Source organism: Schistocerca cancellata, chromosome 2 (genome assembly GCF_023864275.1).
Source record: "Schistocerca cancellata isolate TAMUIC-IGC-003103 chromosome 2, iqSchCanc2.1, whole genome shotgun sequence".
NCBI classification, from domain to species: domain Eukaryota; kingdom Metazoa; phylum Arthropoda; class Insecta; order Orthoptera; family Acrididae; genus Schistocerca; species Schistocerca cancellata.
In genome coordinates this window covers 462,203,574-462,218,451 of record NC_064627.1, presented here as the reverse complement: position 1 = coordinate 462,218,451, position 14,878 = coordinate 462,203,574, and the positions used below count along the sequence as shown (strand labels likewise).

At 41.7% G+C, this 14,878-nt stretch overlaps 1 protein-coding gene and 1 non-coding gene across 2 annotated transcripts in view; both read right to left on the bottom strand.

Annotated features, from left to right (window-relative positions):
• LOC126155143 (proto-oncogene tyrosine-protein kinase receptor Ret-like) overlaps positions 1–14,878 on the bottom strand; it is a 137,821-nt gene that overhangs the window by 32,086 nt on the left and 90,857 nt on the right. The gene's annotated exons all lie outside the window — the stretch shown is intronic.
• On the bottom strand, positions 12,315–12,387 carry Trnav-cac (transfer RNA valine (anticodon CAC)). Its single transcript has one exon. It is a non-coding gene; the product is annotated as a tRNA-Val (tRNA).

Here is a 14,878-nt window from a genome sequence, read left to right as displayed (position 1 = left end):
TAATGTGGTGGGTGTTGGTTTGATGGCATTCTTGGCTGTGACAATGCATTCACAATGCTATTCATAGCATCTTACCTGCATTCCCACTTTATTATCTTTTAGGCCTACTACTGCATTAATCCCTATTTAATTTTGTGCTGATAACCCCATACTGATCTGACCAAAAGTCCTGTTCTTCCTGCCACTATACATCATTAATTTCCATATAACTTCAAGCAATCCATTTTTCATTTTAAATTCTCTAACCTATTCATCCAATCAAGGATATAACGTGCCAGGCAATGACTTTTAGAGTGCCAGTTTTGTTTTTTCTGAAGACAAAACCCTTCTGAGTAGCCCCTGCCTAGAGATACAAATGTGGGACTATTTTATCTCAGGAATGTTTTACACTAGAGGATGTCATGGTCATTAAGCTATACAGTAGAGCTGCATGCCCTCAAAGGGGGAAAAATAATGCTTTCAACTGTTCACAGCACCAGCATTGCAAAACCATACCCCCTAATGTTAGAAGGTCAGATCAGTCAGTCATCTGGACTGTTGTCTCTGCAATGGGATCAGGAGGACCATACTCAGTGCCATGCAAGATCTCAGCTAATGCTCATGCAATGAAGTCTGACTGACAGGCACAATGTTTACTTACCTGTGCTTGTTTGTACAGCCATGTCACCTACAGGGGTTGGACAAAAATATGGAAACAATAAAAACACAACACATTGCCATGCGAAATACAGTATAGGAAACCATTTGCATTCAAAATAGCTTTCACTTATCTCTGAAGGTATAAATACAGGCCCTATGTGGTTTTCAAGAGAATCTTATACCATTCTTCTTGCAAAATAATGGCAATATTGGGTAATGATGATGGAGATGGACAGCAATCATGCACCCATCTCTCCAAAGTAGACGGCAAAGGCTCAATAATATTCAGATCTGATGACTATGGTGGCCAGGAGAAATGTGAGAATTCATCCTTGTGCCAGTAAAACTAGTCCTGGATGATGCAAGCTGTGTGAACAGGGGCCCTGTCATCTTGGGAAAAAAGCATCAGCATTGAGGTACAAACATTTTACCAAGGGATTGACCTGATCAGCCATAATGGTCATATGACCCTTGGCAGGGATGCAGCTTTGCAGAGTAATGACAGGGCTCTCTCTTGGGATGTAAACTCAGCCAGAAGTTGGAAAGAGTAAAAAGCAAGACTCAACTGAGCAAATGACTGTCTTCCAGTACTTCATAGTCAAGGTGTCTGCCCCAATAGATGAAAGGTCAGCACGACGGACTGCCGTCGTAAGGGGCTCGGGTTCGATTCCTGGCTGGGTCGGGGATTTTCTCCGCTCGTGGACTGGGTGTTGTGTTGTCTTCATCATCATTTCATCACCATCTGGTGTGCAGGTCACCCAATGTGGCGTTGAGTGTAATAAGACCTGCACCAAGGTGGCCAGACCTGCCCCGTGAGAGGCCTCCTGGCCAATGACGCCAAATGCTCATTTCCATAGTCGAGGTTTTATGGCTTTGGAATCACATTTCCTGTTACAGGTATTTGGATCATAGATGAGCAGTTTTGGAATTCCAGCTCACCCTGCAGTTCGCTGATTATTAATTTATTTATTCATGTTCTGTTGATCCAGTATACAAGAGAGTTGCACAGATATGGAACGAGTCATACTTATATATGAAAACAGTACTTACAGATGCCAATAAACACAAATTATAATATGTGTATAGAAACAAAACATGCTAATAATTACAGACTTAGGCATTTCCTACAGTTAAGGGAGGTATAAACCAATCAAATAATAAATTACAATTATTGCACGTTACAAATTACAAGTTTGATAGAACTGATGTGCATCATTAGCCTGAGTGAAAATTTCCATGCTAATGTAGCTTGGCATGTTCTGTTATAAAGTGGTAATAGCAAATATTACAAGTACAATGTGTCATATCTAAGTTACAGTGTAGAAATGTTCACACTGAAGAGTTCATTTAGAGAGTGGAAAGAGTTTTCCAGAAGATAATCATTTAATTTACTTTTAACCTGTGTCATTACACTGGTAAGATTTTTTATGTCCAATGGGAGAGCATTAAGTAGCTTTGTGCTTGAGTAGTGTACCCCCTTTTGTACTAAACTTAAGACTCAAGTTTTTTCTGTCAACATGCAAGTTGTGTTTTGATCTAGTGTCATACACTGAAGAGCCAAAGAAACTGGTACACCTGCCTAATATCATGTAGGGCTCCCACAAACATGCAGAAGTGCCACAACACAACATGGCAGGGATTTGACTGATGTCTGGAGTAGTGCTGGAGGGAAGTGACACCATGAACCCTGCAGGGCTGTCCATAAATCTGTAAAAGTACGAGGGAGTGGAGACCTCTTCTGAACAGCACATTACAAGGCATCCCAGGCTCAATAATGTTCATGTCTGGGGAATTTGGCAGCCAGCAGAAGTGCTTAAACTCAGAAGGGTGTTTCTGGTGCCACTCTGTAGCAATTCTGAAAGTGTGAGGTGTCACATTGTTCCGCTGGAATGCACAATGGACATGAATGGTGCAGGTGATCAGACAGGATGCTTATGTACATGTCACCTGTCAGAGTTGTATCCAGAGATATCAGGGGTCCCATATAACTCCAACTTCACATTGCAGAGCCTCCATCAGCTTGAACAGTCCCCTGCTGACATGCAGGGTCCATGGATTCATGAGGTTGTCTGCATGCCAGTACATGTACATCCACTCAATAAAATTTGAAACGAGACTTGTTCGACTGGCAACATGTTTCCAGTCATCAACAGTCCAGGGTCAGTATGAGTAGGCCCAGGTGAGGTGTAAAGCTTTGTCTGATGCAGTCATCAAGGGTACATGAGTGGGCATTTGGCCCCAAAAGCCCATATCAAGGATATTTCGATGAATGGTTCACAGGCTGACACTTGTTGATGGCCCAGCATTGAAATCTGCAGCAATTTGCGGAAGGGTTGTACTTCTGTCATGTTGAATGATTCTCTTCAGTTGTCATTGGTCCCATTCTTGCAGAATCTATTTCTGGTCACAGCGATGTCGAAGATTTGATGTTCTACTGGATTCCTGGTATTCATATTATACTTGCAAAAATTCCCACTTCATCACTACCTCGGATATGCTGTGTTCCACTGATCATGCACCGACAATAACACCATGTTCAAACTCCCTTAAATCTTGATAACACGCCATTGTAGCAGCAGTAACTGATCTAACAGATGTGCCAGACACTTGTTGTCTTATATAGGCATTACAGACCGCAGTGCCGTATTCTGCCTGTTTACATATCTCTGTATTTAAATACATATGCCTATACCAGTTTCTTCGGCGTTTCATTGTAGTTATGAAATGTACTAGTGCTTTTTGCAAGGGAAGGTTGTTAATTAAAAAGCACATAAGGGATAGGATGTATTGTGAGGTCATTGTTAATATCTTCTGTATTTTAAAAAGATTTCTGCATGTATGATATCTGTTAACTCTGCTTAGAATTCAGATTGCTCTTTTCTGAGTAACAAATATTGTATCTCCCATTGGTTGGTTACCCCAAAATATTATACCACAGGGCAACAATGAATGAAAACAGCCAAAGTAAACAGCCTTAACAGCTTCAGTATTAGCAGTTTCTGCTATAATATGTAGAGCATAAGTTGCTGAATTAAGTATTTTTATGAAGTCCAGATTATAGCAAAGATGAATTTAGTTCATTGTCGATGTGGGGGTCTAAAAATTTTGAAGAATAACTTTGTATATCACGATCATTACAGCTTGGACTCACATCCTTCTGAACTTTCTGAGACCCATAGAAATGAATGTACTGTGTTTTTTTCTTTCTTTCTTTTTTCTAGGCGCTTCAGGCTGGAACTGCGTAACCGCTACGGTTGCAGGTTCGAATCCTGCCTTGGGCATGGATGTGTGTGATGTCCTTAGGTTAGTTAGGTTTAAGTACTTCTAAGTTCTAGGGGACTGATGACCACAGATGTTAAGTCCCATAGTGCTGAGAGCCATTTTCTTTTTTCAACGTCATTGTCTGGTGTTTTTTCAGCTAAAAGAGATGTATCGTCTGCACAAAGAGAGTAAATTTGTTTTGAGCTCTAGCTTTTGTACAAAGTGGAAGGTAATTAATAAAAATAAGAAAGAGCAAGGAGCCAGCACGGAGTCTTGTGGCACTCCTATCCTTGTTGTTCCACATCAGATGAAGCTTTTGTGCCATCTCCATGATTCAGCAATACCCTTTGCTTTTTATCACTTAGGTACAATCTAAGCCATGTTCCCACTGTGCCACTTAAACTGTTAGATTGCTTTTGAAAGGAGGATTTCATGGTTCACACAGTCAAAGGATTTGGTCAAATCACAAAATGTGCCAACTGAAGCCAGTCCATTGTTCAGTGCTTCTAAAACATTACTGGTAAAAGAAAATATGGCACTATCAGTTGATAAGCCTGTTTGGTATCCGAATTGACAATGGTTAAGAGCCTTGTGAATATTCAGGTGTTCCACATTTCTCTTACATACAAATTTCTCGAGAACTTTGGAGAAGCATGCTAAAAAGGAGATTGAGCAGCAGTTTGAAGCACAATTTGTATCCTTTTTCTTGAACAGTGATTTCATATCTGAATACCTTTAGTTTTATCCTTTTTCTTGAATAGTGATTTCATATCTGCATACCTTTTTTTCAGAAATTTATAGTAAGTTCTTATGGGACCAAACTGCTGAGGTCATTGGTCCCTAGGCTTACACACTACATAATCTAACTTAAACTAACTTGCGATAAGGACAACAAACACACCAGTTATGACAACCTTGGTGGAAATATTTTCAGAGCCAGGTGATATTTTATTTTTCATTTTAGTGATGATCCTTTTTACCTCAATGAACATAACAGAGGCTAGGTTCTGTTGACTTATTTTGCATAATCCAACAGTTGTTAGAAAACGCTTATTAAGGGAACTTGCAATTGCATCTGTTTCCCTGGTCAAATTACCACAATATTTTTATTTCTATGCTGGATACACTATCATCTTTTTTCCCGAGGACTCCTTTGATGACACTCCATATGGTGTCTATTTTGTTATTTGAGTTGTCTGTTTAAGATTTAATGTGTAAGATTTTAGAGCACTTTATAATTATTTTTATGATTTTACAATGTAATCAATAATGTTCTCTTACTGCACGTTCATCAGAACTACTTTGTGATATGTAACATTTTTTGTCTCACATGAAATTTTTATCTCTTTTGTGATATAGAGTTTCATTTTGAAAGCCTGGGGATTAGTATTTATAGCTTTTTTTTCTTAAATACTGCTTCAAATGGGTACTGGTACGTGAATTCGTCTGTGAATAGGTTAAATTTAATATTTGCGTTTCTTTCTCTATATATGCGGGGCTCCACTCAGTTTGATCATGTGTCTACAATTATTCTAAAAAACCTAAAAACTGCTTTAGGTTTAGTCTTTCCTTCATGGTGTTTTGATGCTAACAGGGCTCGTGAGTATGACATTCAGTCCTACAGTGACTTTTCAGCTGTCGACCTGTTATTTTTCAATTATTTTCTTGTAGTATGGGGGGGTCCACAACTTCTACAAACTTTTTAACGGATTCATCTTGCTGTCAGCCGATTCAATTTTGTTTTGCCATTGCAATTTTGACGTTAGGCCATTCTCAAACATCTAAAAAAACATAATACAATGTAATGAGAACGATTAACAGAGCGATTAACGGAAAATACAGCCAGTTTTGTAGTTCTTTGACATTTATGCACAGCATTTACAAGATTTTTGACGTACAGGCAGATATAAAAACGTAATATGCACAACTGCACATCAAAGAACGACCATTCAGCGATACTAGTCAGTATTACATTTTATGTCTTCCAATTCTGAGTGGATCGTATGCATCACACAATTACAGGTGTGAACTTACAATAAATTATAGTAAATGTCTAAAACAGTCGATAAAATTTATATTTCTGAGGTCTGTTTGGTCACTGACTACGCATTGTAGTTGTTCTTTGGAAGAGCTACAAATTTCAATTTGTTCTAGAGCTTCCGTTAATCTGCCTTTACCTACATTGTGTAGTATCTTCAAAAATTCCTCTATGACGTTATGGCTATAGTTTCGTGGATGTGCACTTTCACCACATCTTATTTTATAAATCCTTGACTGTCCAAATGGTTTTGTTTTGTGGGTTGTGTGTCTGATTATTGTCCCAACCTCGTTATTTGTGCGGAACCCAATTCGTACATTAGTTTCAGCAAAATTAACGGCTATTGAGTCTGATAGGGCACTATAATAAGGTAAAGCAACGTATCTGATTTTTCTGGTTCTCTTGTTAATGTCATTTTTTATCTCTTTTGTTGCTTTTGTCATGTAATTTGATAGTATACATTTTGTCTACCTCATCAGCATTGTAGCATTATTTTTCGCCACAGTCCACTGCAATGATCATCTGTCACGATCACTCAACACATTTTGGTCGTGTTGTGAATTAGCGGATGATGTTGTTCTGCTTTCCCTGTATACGGTATAAATCTTTGATACGACGCCTTTTGGAACACCAAACGCTTCTGTTACGCTGGTTACAGGAACGCCTATCGTATGAGCACCAACAATTTGCCCTTGTTCGAAACCACTGAGCTTCGACATAACGCACTCACAACTACGCAGAACACTGTTCTGACCACGACGGACAACACTTGTAACGTTTTCAGGGCATTTGCCAGGTGCCGTTCGTGGTGAAATACAAAAGCGCATCCCACAAGTTTGGGTAGCATCTGCACTTAGGGCCAATCGTGCATTTTTCGCGGTGTTTCCATATTTTTGTCCAACTCCACTTGTTTGCGACAAAACTAGTATCCACATGGACAGGATGAAGATTGCCTGCAAGGTGACCACTGTTCTGACTTCCCTCGATGCATCGGCAGCATTGGACGGACAGCAGGCGTCACATCGTTCCACGCTTGCAACCCACGAAAGATTTTCTGTGTTATTTTTATATACTACGCGAATCCAGTGTGCCAGAAATGAACAGAGTTTGGTGCAAATATGAAATTATTTTCCCACGTCCCTGCGTCAGTAAGTGACAATGCATCTGCATTTTATGAAATCGAGAAATGAGAAGGGGAACTTTTGAATCTGCGAAAGGCACGAGCAAAGAGTCCGCCCCCGTTAGCCAAGGGGCCCGGGTTTGATTTCCGGCTGGGGCAGGAGATTTTCTGTGCCCAGAGACTGGATGATGTGTTGCCCTCATCATCATATCATCCGCATCTCCGACGCACAAGTCGCCCAATATGGAGTCGAATGCAGTAAGTACTCGCCCTCGGCGGCCGAACTTCCCCGCATGGGGGACTCCCAGCCCACAACGCCGTAAGCTCATTTCCACGAGCAAAGAGTGAAAGAGGACCAGATAGGTTTTCTGTTCCAGAATCTTTTTTACATATACGAAGAAATGCTTCTTGGGGCTACCACTCGGCCGGCCGCGGTGGTCTAGCGGTTCTGGCGCTGCAGTCCGGAACCGCGGGACTGCTACGGTCGCAGGTTCGAATCCTGCCTCGGGCATGGGTGTGTGTGCTGTCCTTAGGTTAGTTAGGTTTAAGTAGTTCTAAGTTCTAGGGGACTTATGACCTAAGATGTTGAGTCCCATAGTGCTCAGAGCCATTTGAACCATTTTTTTTGGCTACCACTTCCCCTCCTAGCCAGTTTTTCATCTTCAAAAATGTTTGATACACGCCTTTACGGCCAAAAAATAAAATATTCATTTGGATTTTGGATGTGTTAGTTGGTTCAGTATAGTTTGGTATCGCCCGGTACTATTTCACTTGCATCCTATACCGTGCGTCACAATGTTCTGTTAAAGGATTACCTATTTTTTGATGAATCTGGCTTGTATGTAATTCCGGTAGCCGGGAAGAATTTTGTGGACCAGCTAAGCTGTGCCATGCTTCTCCAAAGCATCTTCTCTGCTGCAGGACATTGCTAAAGCTTTGTGGCTAACGACGTTTACCAATTATCAAATGACGACTGAACACGTATTTTCACTTTCAACTTTCCAGATGTTAATTGCATAACTGCATTTACAAGTCATCGCATTAACGTGACACTAATACATACTTTCTCTATGAGAACTCAAACAAGAGCGCCGCCGAACTAACAGTAATACAAAAGCTTCTTACATTACAATAAAGAACATCGTTTGTTTTTCTTCTAAGAGATTCCATAATCCCATTTATTCCGTGCGCGTCTTCTGGTCCATGGACTACATACCAGACGTCCAGCATGCAGTCAGCATTCTCCTGGCTGCTACAGCTTTCCTCGTACGCCCTCTCTGAAGGAACAGATACGGCACGTACAGTAGGTCTATCGATATTTACTTAAACACGGTGAACATCTTTAGTTGACTCGACAATGCTTTATATAGCGGAATAGGTCTTGACCCATAACGTTCTGTTACACTACACCCGTTACACCTCCGTTTCGTTTACCTTGCACAGTTGTATTCGAACATTGGAAAATTGTGGTAAGGTCTTATGGGACCAAACTGCTGAGGTCATCGGTTCCTTACACACTACACACTACGTAATCTAACTTAAACTAACTTACACTAAGGACAACACACACACACTTACGCACGAGGAAGGACTCGAACCTCCGACAAGGGGAGCCGCGCGAACCGTTACGAGGCGCCCCTGACCGCTCGGCTACGCCCTGCGGACTCTTCGAACATATTTTGGGTCTCGTATTTTCTTTTCCCAGGGTCCATCTCACTCTGCCGACTCTCTTCCACATCCACAAGAGCACGGTCACTATTTTTCTCCTTATTACTTGTTGTGCCAAACAGAGCATCAAACCGGATTCCCACTGACATGACCTCACGGATTTCAGCCAACTTTCCATAAACAAAGCGCATTATGCAACTTTACCATATTTCGTTAGAAGTGCAAAAAACTGGTGATTTCTCAAACTGGGGAACATTCAAGAATGGGGTGGCGCAAGGTTCGGTCTTGGGTCCTCTGCTGTTCTTAATATATATTAATGACTTGCCATTCTATATTCACGAAGATGCAAAGCTGGTACTTTTTGCCGATGATACAAGTATAGCTATCACACCCGACAGACAAGAATTAACTGGTGAAATTGTAAACGATGTTTTTCAGAAAATCATTAAGTGGTTCTCTGCAAATGGGCTCTCATTAAACTTTAACAAAACACAGTATATGCAGTTCCACACAGTAAATGGAATGACGCCATTAATAAAATAGACTTCGATCAGAAATCGGTAGCTAAGGTAGAATATTCTAAATTTCTATGTGTATGCATTGATGATGGGTTGAACTGGAAAAAACACACTGAGGATCTGCTGAAACGTTTGAGTTCAGCTACTTATGCTATTAGGATCATTGCAAATTTTGGCGATATACATCTGAGTAAATTAGCTTACCACGCCTATTTTCATTCTATGCTTTCGTGTGGCATCATATTCTTGTGTAACTCATCATTGAGTAAAAGAGTGTTCATTGCACAAAAGCGTGTAATCAGAATAATTGGTGGAGCTCATCCAAGATCATCCTGCAGACACTTATTTAAAGAGCTAGAAATCTTCACTGTAGCCTCACAATATATATATATTCTCTTATGAAATTTGTTATTAACAATCCGAACGAATTCAAAAGTAATAGCAGTGTACATGGCTACAACACTAGGAGAAAGGATGATCTTCACTACTCAAGGTTAAATCTAACGTTGACTCAGAAGGGGGTAAATTATGCTGCCACAAAAATCTTTGGTCACTTACCTAATAGCATCAAAAGTCTGACAGATAGCCATATAGCATTTAAAAGGAAATTAAAAGAATTTCTTAATGGCGACTCCTTCTACTCATTAGATGAATTTTTGGATATAGTGAGTGGGTAATTTCCCAACCTCAAATAAATAAATAAATAAATAAAAAATAAAAAAAATAAAAAAATTATTGAGTGTCATGTCATATTTTGTCTAATGTAATATCTTGTATAGACACCTTTTATTAACCTGACACGTTCCACATCATTACGAAGTGTCGTATTCATGAGCTATGGAACAAGTACTAATCTAATCTAATCGAGCAGATCTACTTCTTCTGAGAAGAGGTGTCCGTGAGCATCAATTTTTTCGCGAAATCATACTTAATTCAGTAACGAGTAATTCTGCCACAGTCATGTTTATTCCAAAAAACAGAAAAACATTGAGACTCAGAGGAATTACAAACACTGGCTGCAAGCAGGCATTCATGTAAATCAATGAGGGGAAGTTGACAATTTGTGCTGGACCGGGATTCGCATCCAGGTCACTCACTTTCTGGGCAGATGAGCTAACCACGGCGCCATTCAGACACAGTGCTCATTGCATATGCACGGACAGTCAGTCCTAGCGCTATCCCATCAGACCCAAATTCTCAGCTTATCACATACTACTAACGTAATGCCTTTCGCCCATTATCCTCGTTCCTCGCAGCATTTCGCCGATTTCCGTAAGAGTTCGAGCCTCGTGTGCACCTGCGCTCAAGAGATCATTGGCTGCCCTTGCCTGAATTACGTATATGTGGTGTCGGTCCTTCTGGGCATATCTGAAAGAACAGACACCACATTTATAGAAAAAAAATACACTCCTGGAAATTGAAATAAGAACACCGTGAATTCATTGTCCCAGGAAGGGGAAACTTTATTGACACATTCCTGGGGTCAGATACATCACATGATCACACTGACAGAACCACAGGCACATAGACACAGGCAACAGAGCATGCACAATGTCGGCACTAGTACAGTGTATGTCCACCTTTCGCAGCAATGCAGGCTGCTATTCTCCCATGGAGACGATCGTAGAGATGCTGGATGTAGTCCTGTGGAACGGCTTGCCATGCCATTTCCACCTGGCGCCTCAGTTGGACCAGCGTTCGTGCTGGACGTGCAGACCGCGTGAGACGACGCTTCATCCAGTCCCAAACATGCTCAATGGGGGACAGATCCGGAGATCTTGCTGGCCAGGGTAGTTGACTTACACCTTCTAGAGCACGTTGGGTGGCACGGGATACATGCGGACGTGCATTGTCCTGTTGGAACAGCAAGTTCCCTTGCCGGTCTAGGAATGGTAGAACGATGGGTTCGATGACGGTTTGGATGTACCGTGCACTATTCAGTGTCCCCTCGACGATCACCAGTGGTGTACGGCCAGTGTAGGAGATCGCTCCCCACACCATGATGCCGGGTGTTGGCCCTGTGTGCCTCGGTCGTATGCAGTCCTGATTGTGGCGCTCACCTGCACGGCGCCAAACACGCATACGACCATCATTGGCACCAAGGCAGAAGCGACTCTCATCGCTGAAGACGACACGTCTCCATTCGTCCCTCCATTCACGCCTGTCGCGACACCACTGGAGGCGGGCTGCACGATGTTGGGGCGTGAGCGGAAGACGGCCTAACGGTGTGCGGGACCGTAGCCCAGCTTCATGGAGACGGTTGCGAATGGTCCTCGCTGATTCCCCAGGAGCAACAGTGTCCCTAATTTGCTGGGATGTGGCGGTGCGGTCCCCTACGGCACTGCGTAGGATCCTATGGTCTTGGCGTGCATCCGTGCGTCGCTGCGGTCCGGTCCCAGGTCGACGGGCACGTGCACCTTCCGCCGACCACTGGCGACAACATCGATGTACTGTGGAGACCTCACGCCCCACCTGTTGAGAAATTCGGCGGTACGTCCACCCGGCCTCCCGCATGGCCACTATACGCCCTCGCTCAAAGTCCGTCAACTGCACATACGGTTCACGTCCACGCTGTCGCGGCATGCTACCAGTGTTAAAGACTGCGATGGAGCTCCGTATGCCACGGCAAACTGGCTGACACTGACAGCGGCGGTGCAGAAATGCTGCGCAGCTAGCGCCATTCGACGGCCAACACCGCGGTTCCTGGTGTGTCCGCTGTGCCGTGCGTGTGATCATTGCTTGTACAGCCCTCTCGCAGTGTCCCGAGCAAGTATGGTGGGTCTGACACACCGGTGTCAATGTGTTCTTTTTTCCATTTCCAGGAGTGTACATCTAAGTGATCAAGCCTGCAAAATCGAACCGGGGACCTTCTGCGTGTTAGGCAGACGTGATAACCGCTACACTACGGAAACTGCTGCTGTGATACTTACTTCACAGAGAACTTGTAACAAGGTTGCCATCGTAACTTAAAAATTCAATAAATGCGGCACTTGCATAACGAAGGTACATGCAGCAGATCCACACATGACGTGGCTTACTGGAGTAGAACGCGACATAGGCAGGAAAATACTGTTCCCGCCCGGGATCGAGCCGGGGACCTTCTGCGTGTGAAGCAGACGTGATAACCGCTACACTACGGAAACGACGGACACGATGGCCTTGTGCATTCGAAGACGCCTCAGCCTTTCTCTCGTCCGCGCATGCACACACCATAGTTCTTTTGACAGCCTGAAACCCATCACAGCCGAGGGCTCAAGAAGTCTTCGGGGTGCTCGAGAGGGTGTCTGCCGTAGCATCCCGAACGAGATAGCGGTGTTTCGCGCGTAATGCAAGTCATATCTCCAAAAATAATCACCTTCTTAGCAGCAAGCAGTGCGAGCCCAGCGGCATTGATACATTGAAACTCATAACAAGAATCAACGATCTTACAACAAATTATTTGTATTTACGCAAGACGATGTGTGATTTGTATGCTACAGCTATCGCAGAATGAGTTTGTCGTATTATCAGTAATCAAGCTCATAATATTTTGTAATAATACGAAAGAAAATCAGATTGAATTAACATGTAACTATTTAATTCACTTATTAAAGTTACATGAAAAGTGGAAAAGCGTGGATGAGCAAAATTTACACCTTTTCCCCGAGGTAACAGCGGTAGTGGTGCACAATGGCTGCTCGAACAGAGACTGTATCTATTTCTAGTTATGTAGCACCCAAAACTACCTAGAAGCGAAACACCAAGTCAAAAATTAATTTTCTTTCATAAACAGGGTTTCAGGGAACTATATTTAATTCTTACACCGAAATGAAGTAAATAAATTAATTTCTTGTGAAAACAAACTTCATAACATCAATCATTTTCTATGCAGGAACTAGACACATGCTTGTCTGTAGCATCTTACTTATTCTGGAAAAGATACAAATTTTCTGTAACTTGAATTATATGGGCCTATTACTGCTAGCAACATAATGTCTGGAGTAATTGGTACATTTCTACTTTCATTCACTCGCCTTGCAACAACAGATCGGCTGGCCCAGCGAGAGGGTGGAGCAGGGGGCAAAATCCCCAGGTCCAAAACCTCATGGAGAGGGGGGCAAGTCTCTCAAGGTTCGGATCCTCCTGGGTGATAAGTTGGCGAATATCAGACTGCTATGGTCAAACAAATTTTGTATCACACAATAAATGAAATTACATTATGCCAGCACCAGCAAAACCATTCTAGTTCGTCCTTTCCTCTTCAATCCTTCGGTTTATGTCTTACTTGACAATAGCATACAGTTCTATTTCGTGTTTAACCTCGAATGCACAGTATTTTCTGTAGATATCGTACGGTAAAACCTCCTTGAGAGATGGAGTCGAACGTGTACTTTCTTTAAATGTTGTTGAAAATCCTACCTAGACATTTCCCCGACAAATGTACACGCCAAGAGCTGTGAAACGCCGTTATAATTTGGTAGGTTTGTCAATAACATTCAAAGATAAGGTACTTCTGATTCCATCGCAAGGTGATGTTACACGAAAAATGAGTATACAGAAAATATTTCGCATTCAAGAGTAAAGACAACATAAAATATTTCTATTTGTATATAGTTGTTCTGGAAGAAACGTGAAAGTGAAGAAATAAAATGACATGCAAGAGGCAAGTTGGCCAGTCTGATGCTCGAATGTAAATAACTATTGTTCTTATTTGTTCGTTCGTAGAATATCCAACTTACACGGAAACTCTCTTGTTACTTGATGTGACATTATTTCTTGACCAAAGAGGATTTGCCTTCAGAGGTTCAGTTCAGAAAATTGGAGATCTAAATAATGGGAAGTTATTCGGAATATTACAGCTCTTGAGTCACTATGAACCACTTCTTGCAAAACACATTAGCAAGGTCAGAGACCGACATTACACGTATTCAATTATTCTTGATGCAACTCCCGATTCCAATCGTACTGAACAAACAACGTTTATCCTGCCTAAGAAAAGCACTCCCTTAAAGATAAAGTGTGATGCTGTTACTTTTAGTTTAATTGAAATTGTGGTGATAAAAGGTAAATTTATCTATGTCATTACGAGAAAATGTGAACTCCCTTGTATCTCAAACTCTTGAGCATTCACTCAAACCTCTTCTTAAGGAAAGCAGTTAAAATTTGTATTTAATCCAAATCATGACCATGAAGCAAATTTACCTGATTATATATGTCAGTAGCATAAAAATATGCACTATCACTTATTCTGCTATTATAAACAGTCACGTGAACTGATTTTGGCATAATGCAGGCTTTAATACTGCATGCAAGTAATTGTTCTTGGTAAATAAACAAATGTCTGTGAAATGCGATGTATAAATGTTCATTTACTACTGTATTGTATCAATTGAATTGTTCTACATTGCTTGGTACACTGGTTGTACAATATGTAATCAACAGGACCAAATAAATAAATAAAAATAAATAAAAATCCTACGTTATATTTCCTTCAAGAAGGAAATTGATAAATATGAAACAAATGAACGGTTTTTGGAATTCGTAAATTTTAACCTGAAAACGAGTGTTGCTATTGCACATTTAATTCTACATCTACATCTACATTTATACTCCGCAAGCCACCTAACGGTGTGTGGCGGAGGGCACTTTACGTGC